Source organism: Nicotiana attenuata, chromosome 1, assembly GCF_001879085.1.
Source record: "Nicotiana attenuata strain UT chromosome 1, NIATTr2, whole genome shotgun sequence".
NCBI classification, from domain to species: domain Eukaryota; kingdom Viridiplantae; phylum Streptophyta; class Magnoliopsida; order Solanales; family Solanaceae; genus Nicotiana; species Nicotiana attenuata.
The window spans coordinates 12,463,392-12,482,460 of record NC_031989.1 but is presented as its reverse complement, the minus strand read 5'-3'; positions in this window follow the sequence as shown (position 1 = coordinate 12,482,460).

Genomic DNA, 19,069 nt, shown 5'->3' with positions numbered 1-19,069 from the left:
TAGTTTTACTAATTCGCTAGGCAAAATGCCCTTCGCGTTCGCGTGAATGAGGACGCGTTCGCGAAGGGTGGATTGTTTAAGGCATCGCGAACGCGAGGTGCTAATCGCGAACGCGAAGAAGGGATTTGCTGTGCAAAAATTGCAGAACAGTACCCCGAACCACCTCCGAATCACTCCCGAGCCCTCGGGGCTCCTAACCAATCACACACACTAACTCAATAACATCCTACGGACTTACTCGAGCGATCAAATCGCCAAAATAACATCAAAATCATTGAATCAAGCCCCAAGATCATCATTTTTATTTCAAACTTCATAACATCAAATTTTAGATATTTAGGTCCGAAACACGTCAAATGACATCCGATTTCGACCAAACTTTACAGAAAGCGCTTAACACATATTTAAGACTTGTACCGGGCGTCGGAACCAAAATACGAGCCCGATACCATAGTCTTTTAATTAATTTTCATTTCCATTTTCCTTAATAATTTCAGAAAAACAATTTCACAGAAAAATTCATTTCTCGGGCTCTCGACCTCGAAATTTGACTCCGGGCTTATGCCCGAGTCTCATATTTTTCTACGGACCCTCCGGGACCGTCAAATCACGGGTACCGGGTCCGTTTATCTAAAAATAGTTGACCTAAAGTCAACTTTAATCATTTTAAAGCCACATTTTGAAAATTTTCACAGAATTTAACATATAAGCTTTCCGGCTACGCGCCCGGACTGTGCACGCAAATCGAGGCAAGCAGAAATGAGGTTTTCAAGGCCTCGAAAGTACGGAAAAGAGAGAAATCCGGTGATGACCCTTTGGGTCGTCACAAAGGCCAAACTGTTGGAATTTTTACCTCCTATAGCAAAGGTTAACACCTTATTTATTTTAAATAAATACCATTTAAAAAAATTATATTCTATAGATACCTTTTAATGTTTATAGCAAAATATCTAATTTTGGTTACCTCTACCCCTAAACCACTAAATACGCTATTCAGTTACACTATTTTTTTTCTCTCTCTACTTTGATACATGCCATTCTCTTACCCCCCCCCCCCCCTCCCCCCCATTCCCTGAAGCGGTTAAAATCAATTGAGCTGGTGGTGCTAATTTTGCAATAGGAAAATCAAGAGCAGGAAAAGGAGAATACGACCCACTTGGTTTAAGCAATGAGAAAGTTAGGGTTTCATCAATTTCGTCCGTTCCGTTTGCTCACTTTTTCGATTTCTCTTCATAAAAAATTGTAGTTGTTTATTTATTTCTTCACTTTCTTAATTGTTGATAGTTGGTGCAATCTTAGCCATGGCTGGTGGAGGAAATTTCCTTCATAGAGTTATTTCTTATGTCGCCAATGAACTGGGGAATAAAGAAGAGGCTAAAAGGGAAAAGAAGGTGAAAAGGAACGTTATTGTTAGAGTTGCAGCCCCAGTGATTCAGGGTTTTTGCTCGACGGCGGATTCGCCGGAAATTAAGGTTTGTTCTTGAACAAAGACGACGGAGTTTGGGGCTAAGCAACTTGATTTTCTGTTAATATATTTCAATGTATTTTTATGTATTTCATTATATTTATTGTGTTTTTTCGTTGTAATTCAATGTATCTCGATGTATTTCATTGTATTCACTGTCTTTTTTTATTGTATTTCAATGTATCCCGATGTATTCTATGTGTTTTCATTGTATCCACTGTCTCGCTATATGCCATGAATGTACTCATATATATTTTTTTTATTAATATAATTTATGTATTCAGATGTATTATATAATTTCTTTGAAGATTGCTATGTTTTTGGGATATTTTTTGGTTGAGAATCTTTTTTATAACTGGAAATACAAATTTTGTGTGTTATAATTGAGTTTGTTGAGTTATATTAGGAGTCTATTATGTTAATTGATTCACTTTTCGTTTAAAAACAGTATAATCCCCTGTTTCACGCCGTGAATACAGTCGAATATAATAATTTATCCAGCTGTAATCCCATGTTTCACGCCATGAATACAGTCGAATACACTCGAATACAACAACTGATTAGCTGGACTTCCCTGATTCACGCCTATTTTTGCTACTGCATTCATGAAAACAATAGCTTAAATACATCAAATACATCTTATAACCACAGAAAAGGTATCTATAATCCGTAATATAGCAAATGGTATCAATAGATGGCTAATTACTACTAAAAGATAGTGATTTATGAAAATTTCTCTTTCTCTTTCGGGAATTACTGTGCGCCCTCCGTATTTGTTGGGCCAAGGGCGTCTCGAGCCGATGGAGAAGGGAATAAGCCCATTAAAATTAAGTTAAATTTTGAGCAAAATACAAAATTGGCCGATTGGCCGAAACTAATTGCATTATATATATATATATATATATATATATATATATATATATATAGCGTTGCACGTGTATACCGAATCATGTATCATACTATTTTATAAAATAATATTAATATTGTTAAAAGAAAGCTTGAATAAATAATTTTATGTCAAAAATAATATATAAATTTTTGTGAATGATCAATGTGGTGATACAGTCATAATAACTTATTTGTCGAGATCATACTGTCATTACTCATTACAAAATATAAACCTAGATGAAATTATTTTTGGACGAACTTGAAAATATATTCTTATTTTCAAGGGTAGATTCTTGGGATAAGCACATGTTTATAACAGTGACTTGTTATAATTTCTATATGCATGACACTGTTGTCCATAATCCTCTACAGTAATCGCGTAGCCACGTATAGTGAAAGGTAGTCAGTTAAATACCATTCATAGAAAAAATTACAATGTGTATATAAAACACTATACCGAGTATATAGGAATTTTTTGTGCATATATATTAAATCTTGAATACCCTTAGCAAACATTGATCATCCTTGTATCGTTGCATTAGCCAATTTGAAGGGTTCAAACTTCTTTTTTTGACAAAACAAAGATAATATATTAAACATTACGAAGTACCATCAGTTACATCATTAAGGAAACTACAAGCCTTGAGGACATTTAAATTCCCCATTCGGCTAAACTGCAACACACATTAGTACTAATATTTTTAATCAAATAAACATAACCATACTTATCCATTGCTAAATTATTTAAAACAAACGGGGTAGGTTTATCAAAAAGCTGGTGGTTTCTTGCATGCTTGAGTGCTTCGTTTGCCATCTTATGAGCTACCTTGTTTCCCTCCCGAAAGTTATGGCTGATCTTCGGTTGCCTCAGCTGGTGCATTAACCACCTGCAAGTAACAATAGTCGAGTTGTGAGGGACACAGTTAGAATGTAATACTTTGATTACCTCTGTTGCGTCCGCTTCAACCACCAGCGGTGTATAACCATGGCTTAGAGCAATTGTAAGTCCCACCTTTAGGGCTTCCAATTCAGATTGAAGGGGGGAGCTTGAGGGGCAGGAGTGTTGATAACTATTATCCACTTTCCCATATGGTCTCTGAATACTCCACCCATGCATTTTCTTTCAAAACTGTCACGTTCAAGGAAACATAAATATATTTAATTTTTTGTTGGTATTTGCCCACAAGATAGGAAAAAAGAGAATAACAGAAACGTAAATGGCTTTTCAAATGAAAATTTATTCCAAAGAAATACCATGCTTTGAACAAACAAACACCAAGTTTTGCAAACAAACAATTAACCTAAGCTAAACAACATAATTTGTCAAATCCAATGCATAAATCGAAGAAACATAAGTTCATTGCTAATGTTTTCATAAACATAAATGTATGAAATAAACACGACCAATATATATATATATATATAAAAAATATGCTAATTGTATTTATACGAAAATATCCACTGCTAATTAATATCTCGAGAAGGTTAAATTAACGTATGTATTCAGGTACTGTTAGAAAAATAATTTTAATAACTCAGAAAGATATTCCAACACTATGTCTAGATTCATTTTCTTACTATTATATTAATGAGTCATTATTATTGTAATTATTTTAAATATATTTGTGAAGAAAACTTAGTTTAATTTTGAAATCAATTGGGACAAAATAAATCTGAATATTGAATGCTAATTTGATCGTTACTCAATTGGCAATTTAAGAGCCTTAATGGCCTTGGTTTCTAACGTTTTCTGCCAACAATCAGATGTCCTTTTTGGATTTCATATATAAGTATATGTTTGTTTATTTGGAGGAGTAACAAAGTGTGAACAAAGTTAAAACTTTTCTTCTTTCTTTTGTGTTGGGTTTTCGTTTATTCAATTTTTGTTATTTCTGCTCCTAATTTATACTAGAAGAACTTGTTGAATTCTAGGGGATACACCTAATTTTATTCATCACGATGTGGGCAAAATATCCTTAAGGACAGTGTCATTGAGACGCCTCAAGCTAATTCTTATTCTTCATAACCAATTATTTCTAATAATCTTAAGGATATTCCTATACTATTCCTATGGAGAATATCATTTTTGGAATCTCAAGAGTAATAGATGATATATGAACATATATTATTATATTGATATCATATATCGTTGTTGCTGGTTATACTTTGGCATGCACTCTTGACAAGTTATTATTTCAATTTCGTACACTATTGCATTATGAAGATCAAAATGCATCACAAAATTAAGGTATGTTTTTCCTAGTATTTGAATGTGCCTAAGCCTATGTAAATGTTGATTTGTATAGTTATATAATTCAATCAAAGGAACAAAAGTATATTTGTTCAAGAATCTAATTTATGCTAAAAGCTCTCAAGAAATATTTTCTCATGCTTTCTAATTTCATCCATGCCCCATTTAATTTGTTCGTGGATTAATATGTTCAACTTCTAGTATAAATTATATGAATTTGATAGTAGGCTCTTTCCCGTGATAAAATATTTTTATTTTTTGTTAGATTGATTCTTGTTCTTGAAAGCTCTAAGATAGTGGGTTTAAACTGATTCTTCAATTTCAATAAATTTGAGTTTTGAATTTGGAGTGTTAGAAATAAAATATACATATTTTTTATACCCAAGTCGTATAGGTTCTTTGATGATCCTATAAGCATGAAAAAGTAAATAACTAATTATGACAGCATTCTTGTTAAATAGAATTTGCTAGATTAAGATAAATTGAATGATTCAATTCAGCAATGATTAACAATGTAATAAGAATCATGAAATGTAAATTCATCAAAGTTTTTTGCAAGTTAATATGCGTAAAATACAATATGAGTTATGTTCATAAAGGCATATGTTATTTCTTTTGGTTCCTTGATGAAACACCGATAATATCATAGCATATATTAACAAGACATGATTAGAAATAATCATGAGATAAGACTTTTATGTTTTTTTTAATCTAATTGTACAGATGGAAAGAAGAATATGACTTTTAAATTAATTAATGAGTTTCATAGTCTATGTAATAATCATTGGGTGAAGTTATATTTAGCTTGTTATTCATAAAGTAGAAATCTTTATGAGTTGTGATAAGGTTAACTCCTTAACCTGAAATTTTTTTAAAATATGGGGGATCGTGGTGTCGAGAGTTATATAGCTTGATCCTAAGAAGGAAAAAGGTGAGAAAACTTATTAATTAATGTTATAATAATGCCTCACAAAATTGAGATTTTTGGTGGCAAAAACTTATATGGGAAGAGTAGAAAAGTTTCATGTTATCTGAGATGATTTTGTGTCTTATGTGAGAAATACTATGAGTTAGTATTCTATATGTGGATTTTCCACTGTATTAGAAGGATATAGTGAAGATATTGAATCTTTGATTCAGATGAGAAAAAAACTAGCTAGCTATTGTGTGATCACCTTTTGGTGATTGTTATTATATTAAAATTATCTGGCAATGAGGCTAATTAAGCAACCTCTTATTGAGTTAAACCGACAATAATTATGTCGATGAATTGTGATTGCCAAAGCAATAATCATTGTAAGAAAATAAATCTTTCAATGGGAAGAGTAGACATATTTTTAAGATATAATATCATAAAGCAATTGCTTAGAGATGAGAATTTTAATATATATTATGTGTAGTCAAAAGAGGATTTGGCCGATCCTTTGATTTATAAGTGAAACATCAATGGGTTGAGACTTTTGCCAATTTGAGATGTGTCAACAATGATGGTAACCCAACCTATGTGATTGGAGATCCCATGAAATAGGTTCATATGGGTATTAACAAGTCATTAGTTGATCAAATGTGCACTATTAAATTATGTCTCTTCTAATGTCTGTATATAGTGCAAGACTGTAAAGAATGTGAGGCTGAGTTATTAAACTCTTAATCCAATAATTCATAGACTTTTATAGGTGGTGTATTGGCTGCAGAATACACTTGATGGATGGACCTCTATGAGTGTGGAGTGGAGCCGCTCCTGTGAAATTTGTGGTGAAATTTCTAGAGCACTCATGAAAACCAGGCGCGCGCATGGCCTATTAGCGCAAAACCGCGACAAACAACAAATTGCGTGCGAGTAGAATGTGATAGATAAGACACTAAACTTACAAAAGAATTCTTGGTTCATAGAAGTTCTAAACTTCACCAATTGTTTTGTAAGTTTAATCTTATTTTATCTAGCTCTGGTTCATAGTCCAAGAGACACCAGATTCAACGCATTATGATCATTTTTGAATGTCACAACCCCAAACCCGGTCGTGATGGCGCCCAACACTAATGCTAGGCAAGCCCGACCATTTACTCTCTCAACCCGAGCACAAAGCTCAAAACCAAGTAATTAGATACTTAAAATCAAATATTAATACTCATAGTTGAAATACTCAATTAAAACAATACGAAATACTGACATAAACTGTAACTCCCAAAGACCTGGGGTCATGAGTCTAGAGCCTCTAACTAATACAGAGTCAAGAATCCTCAAAATGTATGTTCTAAAGTACGGAAATAAAAAAGGGATAAGGGAGGAGTCGGGTCCTGCGGACGTCATAGCAGCTACCTCGACCACTCCTGGAACTCTGGAAACCAGCGGCTAGCTCTACTAAGCTCCCGAAGTACCTGAATCTGCACACAAGGTGCAGGGAGTAGGGGGTGAGTACTACCAACTCAGTGAGTAATAAGCATATAAAATGTCTGAAGATAAGAAATCCACGAAATGCCACAAAGTAAAGCTAAAACTAACAGTCCAACACCTAACTACGAACCAACAGCAAAACAACTTCAAATATATCAGTCAAGTATAATGTAAGGATGCAATGCAATGCACATGACCGCTACGGCGCGTAGCCCGATCCATTTAACGTCGACGGCGCTCACTGGGGGTGTGTACAGACTCCGGAGGGGCTCCTTAGCCCAAGCGCAATATAATCATACCATTCGCTGGGGCGTGCAGCCCGATCCATACTCAGTCCACAATATGCATATGAGTCACGTAACAGATTCAATTAATTTCCCCATTTCCAATTTATTAAGAAGAATATACTTTAGATATTTAACTTCAGGAAAAGTGACTTAGCATTTCATAACAGTGATTAAACATAGGACTGAGATCAATGATTATACAAAGCATGCTATCACAAAGATATCCATCCTCAGAGGATGCTACAGATCGGCCCAAGGCCCCAAACGTGGCAATAAGCCCAGATATATTCAATGCAGGGTGCGTATCAGTCGTCAATATAGATAAATTCTTGTTCGGGATGGACCAAGTCACAATCCCCAGTCATAAAGAATCCCGCACCTGCCATGGGGTGCGAGTCACGCCCTACTATAGCGTCACAATGTGATAAGCCGGGGTTTCAAACCCTAGGCCATCATATACACCAACTACTCACCTCTATCCAGCCGTAGAATGGTCCGCAGTGCCTTTTCCTTTCGTATCGACCTCCTCGCGCGTCGAATCTAGTCAAAACCACAACGAATACATAAATATGGGTTAAAGAAACATAACCCAATCAAAAATACTTGAAAAGTACTAAAATTTACGAAGTTGGTAAAACCCGAGCCCCGGGCCCACTTCTCGAAAAATTCCGAAAATCACACCAACGGATTCCTCGTCTTGCCACGACTCCGTACATATAAAGTTTACCGAAAACGGAGCTCAAATGGCCTTTCAAATCCTAAAAATTCGTTTTCAAAAACCAAGCCCTAGTTCTTCACAATTTCTACCCACTTTCATGAATTTGAGTGTTGATTCTTCCATAAAATGGTGTTTTCTAGTCAAGAGACTTACCTCAAATCAATACCCGTTGAAAACCCTCTTCAAATCGCTCAAAAAGCTCTCTTGGCGGAGTAAAAATGGTGGAAAAATAATGTGGGTCGCGGATATAAGGGTTTTAAACATTCTGCCAGATTACTGTAGCGACCTCTATGCGATCGCATCACTACCCCTACGATCGCATAGGCCAAAATTTCCAGGCCCTCAATTCCTCTTACGCGATCGCAGGACAGGCCATGCAATCGCATAGCACTGTCTCCCCCTTCTACGCGATCGCATTACTTCCCACGCGACCGCACTGTCCAATCTCCTCAACCTATGCGATCGCAGACCCCTATACGCGATCGCATAGAGCAAATCTTCATCCCCCCACTGAACCTTCTATGCGATCGCAGGCATACCTACGCGATCGCATAGAGGAAAATTCCTCTGCAATTTCTGCTGCACTTTTTCATGTTCAAAACTCCCCGTTAGCCATCCGAAATCACCCCGAGGCCCTCGGGACCTCAACCAAATGCACAGATATGTTCTATTACTTCATTCAAACTTGCTCGTAACATAAAAACACTGTCATAAATACCAAAATCATCGAATTACCACGGATTCAAACCTAAGTTAAACTAAAACTTCCGAAACTTGCATTTGATCTAAAACCCGACCTAAACACCACCGAATGATCTGAAACTTTGCACGCATATCCAAAATCACCTAACGGAGCTACTGCAACTCTTGGAATTCCATTCCGACCCTCGGATCAAAATCTCACCTACCATCCGGAATTCGCCAAAATCCAACCTTAGCCAATTCAAGCCTAATTCTACACCGGACCTCCAAATTCAATTCCGACTTCACTCCTAAATCACAAATCATCCCCCGAAGCTACCCGAACCACCAGAACTCACATCCGAGCCCTCTAACTACATAGTCAACTTCCGGTTGACTTTTTCCAAAGCAAGCTTCCTTCAAAAAGGCTAAGTGCCATATTTCCAACTAGAACCGATCCAATTCTACCCGATCAACTCAATTACTGATATTAAATCATGGAGGGACATAATATGGGGGAAACGGGGCGGTAACTTACGTGACAACGGGCCGGGTCGTCACATTGAAAATCCAGCAAAACTTATTATTTTACTCTATTACTTAATATTCTTTTTGAGTTATGTGGAGGATTGTTAGGAAAATAATTTTGATAACTCAAAAAGAATATTCCAAAACTATGTCTAGATTTATTTTCTTACTATTATATTAATGAGTCATTATTATAGTAATTATTTTAAAAATATTTGTAACAGAAACTTAGATTAATTTTGAAATCAATTGGGAATAAATCTGAATATTGAATGCTAATTGAACGTTACTCAATTGGCAATTTAAGAGCTGTAACGACCCGGCCGGTCGTTTCATGAGTTATAGCCCTGTTTTCCCCATATCTGCTTCATTATGTGTTGTTCAGCTGTATTTTATCGTATCGTATTGGTTGGTTCAGGTTCGGAGTGGTCTTGGAGTGGAATGAGACACTTAGTCTCTTATTTGGAAGCTTAAGTTAAAAAAGTCAACCGGATGTTGACTTATGTGTAGAAGATCTCGGATGTGAATTCTGATGGTTCGGATAGCTCCGTTAGGTGATTTTGGACTTAGGAGCGTGTTCGGAATGTAGTTTAGAGGTCCGAGGTAGATTTAGGCTTGAATCGGCGAAATTGGGAATTTGGCGTTTTGCGGTCGGCAGTGGAAATCATGATATCGGGGTTGGAATGGAATTTTGGAAATTGGAGTAGGTCCATAGTGTCATTTGTGACGTGTGTGCAAAATTTCAAGTCATTCGGACGAGGTTTGATAGGTTTCGGCATCGTTTGCAGAATTTGGAAGTTTGGAAATCCTTAGGCTTGAATCCGAGGGTGATTTAGTGTTTGGATGTTGTTTTGAGTGTTCCGAAGGTTTAAATAAGTTTGGATGGTGATGAGTGACTTGTTGGCATGTTTGGTTAAGGTCCCGAGGGCTTCGGGTTGATTTCGGGAGTTTGACGGATCAAGGATGGGATTTGAGGGAGTGCTGAAGATTTCCTTCAGCTGTCATAACCGCACATGCGGAGTGGGGACCGCAGGTGCGAGATTCGCAGAAGTCCAAGAGCCGCAGGTGCGGAAGGAGGAGGGCACCTGCGTGACCGCAAGTGCGGGTATTGGGTCGTAGATGCGGATAAGGGCGGATAAGTGAAAACCGCAGATGCGGTTGGTTTGACTGCAGATGCGGGTAATGGGCCGCAGGTGCGAGATGCCTGGGCAGAAGGTATTTAAGGAAGCCCTTTGCGAATTTTTGGGTGTTCTTCACCATTTCTATCCGGATTTTGGAGATTTTTTGAGGGCATTGAAGAAGGAATCAAGGGGATACTCATTGAGGTAAGTTATTTGAACATAATACTTGTGATTGTGGTAAATTTCAGTGGTTTGAGCATGAAATTAGTGGAAATTAGGGAAGAAATTGAGGGGATTAGGGCTTGAAATTGGAGAGTTTAATTTGAGTATTTGAGGGGCCATTTGACGTCGGATTTCGATGGTCTTGGTATGTACAGACTCGTGAGTGAAAGGAGTTTATAGTTTTGTAATTTTTGTTGAACTCCGAGACGTGGGCCCGGGGGCCGGGTTGGATGAATTTTGGGATTTTGGTATAAATTGATGGTTTTTGTTTGAAATTGATCCCTTGGCCTATATTGATCATATTGTATTGCTTTTGGTTAGATTCGAGGCATTTGGAGGCCGATTCCAGAGGCAAGGGCATCGCAGAGTAGGGATTTGACCGGTTCAAGGTAAGTAATGATTGTAAATCTTGTCCTGAGGGTATGAAGCCCGGGATTACGCATCGTTTCACTATTTTTAAGGTGACACACATGCTAGATGACGAGCGTGTGGGTGTGATCCGTTGGGAATTGTGACTTGGTCCGTCCCGTGGCAACTATTAAGTTGCGTATTTGACTGAAATCTATTTGATACTTATGTGATTTAGAAAGAATTTCTATGATTTGGGCTGAATGCCATATTTGGGCCTCGTGCCAAGCTGTTTGGACCCTTAGGGGCCTTTTACTATTATTTCCTCACTGTTTTGACTTAAGATCTGTACTCAGTCATGCTATATTTTACTGATTTCATAACTCAGTCTTTATTACTCCGTTTTGATGCATAAAATTATATTTTGGGCTGAGCACCCTTTTTACTGATAGCCCGAGTGGCTTGAAAGGTTTCTGACTGAGTAAGGCCGAGGGTCTGTGTTGTGAGGATATTATGGGATCGGGCTGCGCGCCGCAGCATGTTGTTACTGATTTGTGATTATGAGAGGCCGAGGGCCTTATTTATTATGACACAAGGTGGCTTGTTATAGCGCTTCGATTGTAGGAGCCCCTCCGGAGTCTGTACACGCCCAATGAGCGCGGGTACCCCGAGTGAGTGATACGATGTTGCCCGAGGGGCTATTCTAGATTCATATTGTGCCCGAGGGGCTGATTATAAGTGATTTTGAGGATGCCCGAGGGGCTGATTCTGAGTGATGTGATGCCCGGGGGGCGGTTTATGATACATGTTTTGCTCGAGGGGCTATTTATGATTTCCATCACTTTTACTCTAAATCTCATTGAACCTCTTTTGAAACTATTGAAACATATCTTCAAATGATTTTTACCAAAATTGGATTTTAAACGAGATGATTTGACTCATATACTGATTTGAAAGCATGTTGTACTTACTGTGATTTCAAGATGTGGATTTATGTGTTTCTTACTGCTCAGTCTTGATTTACCTTTATTACTTACTGATTTGGCGTACTCACATTACTCCCTGCACCTTGTGTGCAGATCCAGGGGTTGCTGGACGTGATAGCGAGCGCAGATCTATCATCCATCGCGGATACTTCGGAGTTGGCAAGGTAGCTGGATGGCGATCGCAGCCGTGCTCTTCTCCCTCCTATCTTCCTTTAGACTATATTAGTGTTTTCCAGACTGTAATAGTCTTAGTTGTTATCGGATAGTCCTTAGTTGACACCCCGATGTCGGGCTTTTGTTTCTTTTCGCACTTTGTTATTTAAACTTATGGTATGAAGTTTTATCAATTAATAGCTTAAAAACATCTTTATTATGAAATGTCGAATTATTTTGGGATTGTGTCGGCAGGCCTAGTTCCATGATAGGCGCCATCACGACCGGGTTGGTTTTGGGGTCGTGATAAGTTGGTATCAGAGTCTAGGTTACATAGGTCTCACGGGTCATGAGCAGGTTTAGTAGAGTCTTGCTGATCGGTACGGAGACGTCTGTTCTTATCTTCGAGAGGCTGCAGAACCTTTAGGAAAACTTCACATTCTTGAATTCTTGTCGTGCGAATATGTTGATTCTGGTAACTAAACTTCTGTTATTCTATTCTCTCACAGATGGTGAGGACACGTGCTACCGGTCAGGACGGACGCCCACCAGTACCACTAGTTGGGACCGTGAGAGGCCGAGGTCGCAGTCGAGGCCGTGGTAGGGGCAGGGGTGTAGCCTGCACAGCAGCTAGGGCGGCACCTGCAGATCCACCAGCCGCCCCAGTTCTTGATCAGGTCCCGGTTGTGGATGCTCCAGCAAGACTAGCTCAGGCACCGGCTGTGCCTATTGTTATCCTAGGCCTTCAGGAGGCCCTAGCTTAGATTCTATCAGTGTGCATTGTCCTGGCTCAGGAGGTCTTAGTTACTACGGCCGCAGCTACTTCTCAGGTCGGGGGAGGCACTGAGGCTCCCGCCGCTCGCACACCTGAGCAGGTTGTTCAGGGACTTCAGACACCGGGGGCACCTCCAGCCCAGCCGGTTGTAGCTGCTCAGGACTATGTAGCTCCTGTTATGCCAGAGGACGAGCAGCGTGGATTGGAGAGGTTTGGGAGACTCCAGCCTCCGTCATTTAGTGGTGTTGAGGGTGAGGATGCACGGGGTTTCTTGGACAAGTGTCAGAGGATGCTTCGAACCGCAGGTATTCTGGAGACCAGTGGGGTCTCATTCACTACTTTTTAGTTCTCTGGGGCTGCACTTAGTTGGTGGGAGGCTTACGAGAGGCGTAGGCCAGTTGGCGCAGTGTCCCTTTCTTGGCAGCAGTTCTCCATTCTCTTTCTGGAGAAGTTTGTACCTGAGTCTCACCGAGAGGAGCTGTGCAGGCAGTTTAAGTAGCTTCGTGAGGGTGATATGTCTGTTACACATTATTAAATGCGATTCTCCGAGTTGGCTCGTCATGCGGTCTGGTTGGTTCCCACAGACCGAGAGAGGATCAGGAGGTTTATAGAAGGCCTCGATTTTCAGCTTCTATTGCTTATGACCAGAGAGAGGGTGTCTTGTGCCACTTTTGATGAGGTTGTCAACATTGCTCGACAGATTGAGATGGTTCGTGGCTAGGAGAGGGTTGAGAGGGAGGCCAAGAGGCCTCGTGGTCAGGGTGGATTCAGTGGTGCTCCTCATGGGGGTCAGTTTCAGCACAGTAGAGGACGTCCATTCATACATGCTCAGTCAGCTCGCCTAGTTCATCGTGGGGCATCATCGGGCCATGGTTCCCATAGTTTTCATTAGGGCCATTCATCATATAGTGCCCTTCTAGCCTAGAGTTCATCCCGTGCTCCATCAGTTCAGGGCCCATCCATGCCAGGTCCTTCTACCAGTCATTCCGGTGCTAGGGGTTCCCTTCAATCCCCGTCTCCAACACCAGGAGTTTGTTATGAGCGTGGAGAGTTGGGGCATATATGGAGGCAGTGTCCTCGTCGTTATGGGGGTCCGCCTCAGCAGAGGAGTCAGCTATCGACTACAGCACCAGTTACTTCACCACCCACCTAGTCAGCTAGGGGTGGAGGACGGTCAGCTAGGGGTCTCCCTAGAGGGGGAGGTCGATCAGGTGGTGGTCAAGCCCGTTTCTATGCACTCCCAGCCAGACCAGATGCTATTGCTTCAGATGCCGTGATCATAGGTATTGTCTCAGTTTGCCGCAGGGATGCCTCTGTATTATTTAATCCTAGTTCCACTTTTTCATATGTGTCATCATATTTTACTCGTTATTTGGATACACCCCGTGAGTCTCTTGTTTCATATGTTCGTGTATCTACTTCGATGGGCGAGACTATTGTTGTGGACCGCATATATCGGTCGTGTGTGGTGATTATTGGGGGTGTGGAGACCCGAGTGGACCTTCTGTTGCTTTGTATGGTGGATTTTGATGTGATATTGGGCATGGATTGGTTATCTCTGTATCGTGCTATTTTGGACTGTCATGCTAAGACAGTGACGTTGGCTATGCCGGGTGTGCCATGGATTGAGTGGCGAGGTTCGATGGATTATGTTCCCAGTAGAGTGATTTCATTTTTGAAGGCCCAGCGGATGGTTGGGAAGGGGTGTCTTTCTTATTTGGCTGTCGTGAGGGGTGTCAGTGCAGAGACTCCTACCATTAATTCAGTTCCAGTAGTGAGGGATTTTCCGGATGTGTTTCCCGCAGACCTGTCGGGCATGCCATCGGACAGGGATATTGACTTTGGTATTGATTTGGTGCCGGGCACTCAGCCCATTTCTATTCCGCTGTATCATATGGCACCGACAGAGTTAAAGGAGTTGAAGGAGCAGCTTTAGGAACTCGTTGATAAAAAGTTTATTCGGCCTAGTGTGTCGCCTTGGGGTGAACCTGTTCTATTTGTGAAGAAGAAGGACGACACGATGAGGATGTACATTGATTACAGGCAGTTGAACAAAGTCACAATCAAGAACAAGTATCCTTTGCCTCGTATTGATGATTTATTTGACCAGCTTCAGGGAGCGAGAGTGTTCTCCAAGATTGATCTCAGGTCAGGGTACACCAGTTGAAGATCAGGGACTCGGACATTCTTAAGATAACTTTCAGGACCCGATATGGTCATTATGAGTTGTGATGTCTTTTGGGCTGACCAATACCCCAGCAGCGTTCATGCATCTGATGAACAACGTGTTTTGGCCTTATCTCGACTCGTTTGTTATTGTATTCATTGATGATATTCTGGTGTACTCGCGTAGTCAGGAGGAGCACACTGAGCATTTGAGAGTTGTATTGCAGCGGTTGAGGGAGGAGAAACTTTATGCAAAGTTCTCCAAGTGTGAGTTTTGGCTCAATTCAGTGGCTTTCTTGGGGCACGTGGTGTCCAGTGAGGGTATTCAGGTTGATCCGATGAAGATAGAGGCGGTTAAGAGTTGGCCCAGACCGTCATCATCCATAGAGATTCGCAGCTTTCTTGGTTTGGCGGGTTATTATCGATGGTTCGTTCAGGGATTTTCATCTATAGCATCACCCTTGACTAAATTGACTCAAAAAGGTGCTCCTTTTAGGTGGACGGATGAGTGTGAGGCGAGCTTTCAGAAGCTCAAGACTGCCTTGACCACAGCTCCAGTGTTAGTTTTGCCATTAGCTTTAGGTTCTTATACCATATATTGTGATGCTTCTAGAGTTGGTATTGGGTGTGTGTTGATGCAGGAGGGTAGAGTGATTGCTTATGCTTCTCGTCAGTTGAAGCCCCATGAGAAGAACTACCCTGTTCATGATTTGGAGTTGGCTGCCATTGTTCACGCGTTGAAGATTTGGAGGCATTATCTCTATGGTGTGTCTTGTGAGGTGTTTACTGATCATCGTAGCCTCCATCACTTGTTTAAGCAGAAGGATCTCAATTTGAGGAAGCGGAGATGGTTGCAGCTACAAAAGGATTATGATATTACTATTTTGTACCATCCGGGAAAGGCCAATGTGGTGGCCGATGCCTTGAGTAGGAAGGCGAGCAGTCTTGCATTTATTCCTATTGGGGAGAGACCTCTTGCAGTTGATGTTCAGGCCTTGGCCAATCGGTTTGTGAGGTTGGATATTTCGGAGCCCATTCGGATATTAGCTTGTGTGGTTTCTCGGACTTTCTTGTTTGATCGTATCAGAGAGCGCCAATATGATGATCCCCATTTGCTTATCCTCAAGGACAGAGTTCAACATGGCGATGCCAGAGACGTGACTATTGGTGATGACGGGGTATTGAGGGTACAGGGCCGGATATGTGTGCCCAATGTAGATGGGCTTCGGGAGTTGATTCTGGAGGAGGCCCATAGCTCGCGGTATTCCATCCATCCGGGTGCCGCGAAGATATATCAGGATTTGAGGCGGCACTATTGGTGGAGGAGAATAAATAAGGATATAGTGGGGTTTGTAGCTTGGTGTCACAATTGTCAGCAGGTGAAATACGAGCATCAGAGACCGGGTGGCTTGCTTCAGCAGATGGATATTCCAGAGTGGAAGTGGGAGCGGATCACCATGGATTTCGTAGTTGGACTCCCACGGACTTTGAGGAAGTTCGATTCTATTTGGGTGATCGTGGATCGACTGACCAAGTCCTCGCACTTCATTCATGTGTGTACTGTAGACATGTGATTTTTGACCCTCCCCAAGATTTTTTATATTTTAGCATGTAAATGTTTAATTTAGGCTTAATATCGTTATTTCAACTAATTTTGACTCTTTTACTTTATTTTATTACAAGAAAAAGAAAATTACAAAAAAATAGTTCCATTAATGTTTCGTAGTCATTTTTAATCTTGAAAAATACCAAAAATAATTTTGTTTTAACGGTCAGTCTTATTTTAACAGTTATTTTACTTAAGTAGGACTAATTAATAAATGAGGTCGTATTTTAGTCTCGTTCGCGGGGAAAGAATAAAACTTGGGCTCGAGCAACCCATTTTTAGGCCTAATTTTTGGACCTAGGCGATAATTCCTAGGCCTATACCCCCAACCTAAAAAACCCTATAAAACAAACAAGACTCTAGACCCTAAACCTACGCCTAAAGATCTGAAAAAGCACCCAACAAAAGGATAAAATCCGCCGTTTTCAACGGAGAAGGCCCCCATCTTCTTCTCTGATGCTTCAACCATCTCTAACCTTGGGAACATCAGCCTCAAACTCAAAACAAAGAAAATCACTCTCTGAATTTCCTCTTAACAGTGAGAGACGATAGTAGCCGCTTCCCCTTTAGCCTCGTCGCTCGAACTGATGCTTCTCCGGAGTTGATGACCGGCGAGTAGCGACATCACTAGCAGCAGTGAGTCTGTAGAGTAGCGTCGCTGTTTGGATTTGTGCGTAAAAAATAAGGTCAAATCTGTCCGGGACTGGATCTGACCCGGAAAAAGGAATTTCTGGCGACCTCCATTAACGCCGACGAAATCGCATTTTGTTTCTCGCCCTGTAATCACCGTTTCCGGCACCTTTACACAGTCCAAACGATTCTCCAAATAGCTGCTTCTGCTATTCCTTTTGTCAGTTGGAGTCCGGCACTTTCAACCCTTTTGTTTTGATTTCGAGATCCCGCCCGAGGTGTTAGTGTTTGAGTTTGTCGCTTGAGGTTCTTTCCGAGGTTCCTTCTGGTGGTTCCGCCAAAGTCTTTATGAACTGTTAAAGAGTAAGTTTTCTGTTCATATTGTTGGGATAAAAAATAATATCCCGCCCAGGAATAATACCCACAGTAAATAACAATAACACAAGAGAGTAACAACGATACCAAATATTTTAACGGGGTAAAATACAATACCCGAGCAGAGCAATATTACCACTATAATATTACAACTTAGTAGTGTCAAGAGACTACTACAACTTCGAAAGAAATAACACTCTTTATTTTAAACACCTCACTACAATATTACTCTCACTCACTATTTATCTCACAGACTACAATCTGTGGATTACTCTCTCTGATTTGGTGTGTTTGATCTGAGAAGCATATGCTTCTATTTATAGGAAGAGAACCACCCTCTCTAACCAATCAGATGAGTTGGTTTTGCAATTTTCAAGTTTGCAAGTTGCCTACTTTATTGTCTCTGGTTGCAACTTGTTGCAATTGCAACTTGTTGCCAGCTTTCTCTTTTTCTTTATTTTATTTATTTAAATGGGTTCTACAAATCTCTCCCTTAATTTTGATTTTTCTTCTTCAGTCCAAGTATTGATCTTAATATCTGAAAATCTTCAAACTTGAGAGGCTTTGTAAAGATATCCGCAGCTTGATCACGAGACTTCACATATTTGAGCTCAACTTCCTTCTTGGCAATGCATTCTCTAATGAAGCGATACCTTTTGTCTATATGCTTGCTTCGATCATGATATACTGGATTCTTCGCGAGTGCCTGTGCGGATTTGTTGTCAATACAAATCTCTGTAGCTTCAATTTGTGGTAAATTGAGCTCCTTCAGCAATCTTCTCAGCCAAATAGCATGACAGGTACAAGATGTTGCTGCTATATATTCAGCTTCACAAGTCGAGAGAGTAACAATTGGTTGTTTCTTTGAACTCCAAGAAATAACAGAATCACCCAAGAAAAATACAAAACCAGTTGTACTTTTTCTATCATCAATATCTCCGGCATAATCACTATCACAAAATCCCATAAGGTTGAAATCATTAGGAGAAGAATAAAATAACCCAAAGTCAGTCGTACCTTTTAGGTACCGAAGAATTCTTCTAGTGACTTTCAAATAAGTGGAGGTAGGAGCTTCCATGAAGCGGCTTACTACTCCAACTGCAAAGAGTATATCTAGCCTGGTACAAGTCAAGTACCTCAAACTTCCCACAAGACTTTTGAAAAATGTGGGATCCACTTTTTCTCCTTCATCAAACTTGGACAATTTTGTCCCACTCTCCATCGGTGTGTTCACGGGGTTGCAATCGAGCATATTGAACTTCTTCAATATCTCTTTTGTATAGCTTTCTTGAGAGATAAAAATTCCATCCTCCATCTGCTTCACTTCTAGGCCCAAGTAGTATGACATGAGCCCTACGTCCGTCATCTCGAACTCACGAGACATATCTTTCTTAAAAGCTTCAAACAAACTTGGGTTATTACCCGTGAAAATAAGATCATCAACATAAAGACAAACAAGCAAGATATCTCCATT